Raw genomic sequence first — 3762 nt, forward strand, 5'->3', positions numbered from 1 at the left:
GTTCTTGCACCTCCTCCACGAAGGCAAGAAATTCCCTCAAGTCTCTCTTCAACTCTGGACGCAGGTCCTCCTCCAGCAGTGTCCGTGTTAGCTCTGAGATGGTTGTTGTACCCTCTGGATGCCTAATGTTGAGAAACAAGTCCTCCTCAAAGGCTCTCTTTCTCAGCTCCTCTAATGCGATCATGTATGATGCCATTTTTCTCTGGTATGATGTTGTGAAGCTTACCCCTCTCTCCAACGCTTTATATAGGCTTCACTTTCTCTCTGAAAGTTAATGCTCCTACAGTTTCTCGAGGTTAAGTTCTTGGTAACTGACCCTCCTCTTTACTCCCTTGGCCGGTGGTAAACGTTCTTCTCTTGCATTAACTCTTCTATTTATTTCGCCTAACTCTGATTCCTGCATCGTTTTCATTTTCTTTAAACTTAGACCTTCTCTAAGGAGGAGTACCTTGTACTTCAAGCTAAGTTTTTCACACCCCAAGCTTTTTGCTTATGACAAAAAGGGGGAGTAAACCCAGTTTTTGATGTGTAAGATGTGTTAGTGTAATTTATTTTTCTCTTGGAGAATTTAAGAGTTCCACCTTTATGACCATAGATGTGTCACTAGGCAAATACAAGGAATACATTTCACTTCCTCTGAAGTGATTCTAATTTGACTCTGATACCCAAGACTCTGATACCTTGTCCGTGACTCTGATTACTTATGCGCTCTGATTACTCTATTTTCATCTATGTCATAAGTTTTTTCACTCTGAACTCTTATATCATTTAGCTCAGAATCTAGACTTTACTAATGTTTTCATCAAGTATTAGATTCAGGGGGAGCTAAGCTCAGAATCAAGCAGTGACTTGAATTCAGAATGAGCAAGATAAACTATTCACATCAGGATAAGTCTTATTCTATATCTCTAAACTCTGAGTGAATTCAGTTTAATGTTTAAGAATTGTTCATCAAAAATCTTAGTTTTGTCATCATCAAAAAGGGGGAGATTGTAAGATCAAGTTTTGATCTAGTAGTACAACTCTATGTTTTGATGATTACAAGTTAACCTTTTGATATGAACAACTGTGGTACTCTAACGTGTTTTTCTGAGTGTGCTATTTACAGGCTCTGACCTCAACTCAATCTCACACAAATCAGAAGCACTGTGTATAAAGAGCGACCCAAGCAACGCTTTCGCATTCACCATGTTCAGTATGAACAGTGGAAAAGCTTCAGAAGTTCTGAAGTTATACAAACTCTGATGTGGACTCAGTCACTAGAAGTTCTGAAGATCCAGAAAGTCTGATAACCAAGAAACACTGAAGGCTCAGATATTCTGATGGTGTAGAAGACTCTGAAGATCCAGAAGCTGATTAGTGAAATTCTGATGTCCAGAAGCAAGATACTCTGAAGACCATGTACTTCCCTCTGAGTTCAGAATCAGAAGAAACAATGGTCAGAGGATCTGGGCTTTCCCTCTGACTCTGATCAACCGGCTTCACAAGTTCCAACATGAAGCTTTCTCCTGATCAGAAGTCTCCTAGGTTTAAAGGTCAAGTCGCTATCCAAGTACAAAAGCAACTGTACCTTCCTGACGACCTACCTAACAGTCTCAGACACAGTAGAAGCTGGATTTTCCAGAACTGCCCTCCAACGGTAGCATTTCTCATGCAACGCTCAACCCTAATCCTTGGAGTATATAAAGAGGCTGAAGACTGAAAGAAGCGGCTAGAAGCATTCACATACGCGCAAGACAAATTCAAATTCTTCTAAGCTTTCTTTCATCTGAAATTCATTGAGTTTACTATTAGCTTTTTAGAAGCAAATCTCTTGTAAACAATTCTTTGATAAACAGTTTGTTTAGTTCCTTTAGGAGATCAAGGTTGATCGGATCCTAGAGAAGACTAAGAGAGTGAATCTTAGTGTGAGCTAAGTCAGTGTAATTGTTAGTCACTTGTAGGTTTCAAGTGCAGTTGTAACTCTTACCTGATTAGTGGATTGCCTTCATTCTAAGAAGGAAGAAATCACCTTAACGGGTGGACTGGAGTAGCTTGAGTGATTTATCAAGTGAACCAGGATAAAATCCTTGTGTGCTTTTCTATCTCTTATCTTTAGCACTTAAGTTCTCGAAAGATTTGTCAAAATCTTTAAGGTGGAAGCTTTATCTTGAAAACGTTATTCAAACCCCCCCCCCCCTTTCTACCGTTTTTCATACCTTCAATTGGTATCAGAGCGCAAGTTCTGATTACCACACCTAACAGTGTTCAGTGTTGGAAAAACAGCTTTAGTCCTAAAACCAAAATATTGTATTGCGAAATTCATATGTTTGAAATTTCCTACATTCTAACTGGCTGCTTATAATGGATTAACTAATATCAAAATAACATATCTCCACAAAACTTAGTCATTTATGGGGTCTGTTGTTAATATCCTAATGCACTTTATTAAACTATTTGGAATATGATTGAACAGTAAAAATCATAATTTCAATATGATTGAACACTAAAACAATCAAAAACCAAGTTAGAAACCTCAGAACCAAAGATGCAGGATCAAAATTCTTTAGGAGAAGAAAGGAAGACAATTTTCACTTCTTCAACTTAGAAGCTGGATGTAGGATCATCTAATGGTAAAGCACCCTCATCGAGGCGGCGAGGCCCAATCCCCCATAACTAATCCCTGAAAAGAAAATCAACAACAAAGAAAATGTCAATTGAAACTATGAAAGCAGACAATTCATCAAACATAGAATCATGATTACTAGTTAGTACTCTGTAGCATGCAGCACTTGTTTCTGTCATTAAGTTACTTATCTGTAACAGACATTAATTCCTTTCATCAGCAAGATGCAATGACATTAGAAAAAATATTGTAACAATTCTAAATCATGTTAAAGATTAAGAGCTTTGCAACCATATCAAAGAATCAGCCGAATTGATGAATGGATGTGAGCATTAAATTCACATAGATTGAATATTCCATTCCATATAAACAAATCCAAAGAAGGAAAAAAAACTAATTTATGTTCAAATACATGAAAGTGAATACTAAAAAATCAAATTTTCAAAAAATTCAGTTGGTGGAAGACGAAAAACAATGTACTAGACAACAAAAAAAGGGATTAACGAAGATCCCAAATAATTAAAATCAAAACAGACCCAGTAATTGTGTTCAAGAATTCTAGTGATGACAAGATGATTCAATCAACAAAAATCTAACCTTGGTTTGAGGATCATGGTACCAATCAGCTCGCAAGTTAAAACCATGTTCAAACCCTTCGATGATGTCATCTCAAACACCATAATTTTCAAGATAGAGTACAAATATGAAAGTCACTCTCCAAAGAGAAATGTTAGAAATATAATATAAAGAACCATGGAAAAAATCTATCAATTGAAAAAGCCCAAATAAATGGAGGAACTCAGAACTAGAGATGAAACAATTAGAGGAGCTCATAACCCAGAACCAAATCCGCCTCCACCTTGACGAGATTGCCTCTGCCGTGTAGAGATCGTAGCCGTTGTAACAAGATCAACTCCTCTTCCGATCAGATCTGAAACTTCAACTCCTTTGGTAAGATAAAGGAGTGAGTTTTGAAGCATGCACACTCATATCTGTGTCAAGGAGAAAGAGACAAGGTGAGGATGACATTGATGATCTGTGGGAGGAGCATTGATGATGAAGATGGAGAAGACAACTGAAGACAAGGGCTCTTTGAGTGGAAAGGGAGAAAACGAGGGTTGTTGCGGAAAGATGGAGAAGAAAAGAGATAGGATTGG

Source organism: Lotus japonicus, chromosome 4 (genome assembly GCF_012489685.1).
Source record: "Lotus japonicus ecotype B-129 chromosome 4, LjGifu_v1.2".
NCBI classification, from domain to species: Eukaryota; Viridiplantae; Streptophyta; class Magnoliopsida; order Fabales; family Fabaceae; genus Lotus; species Lotus japonicus.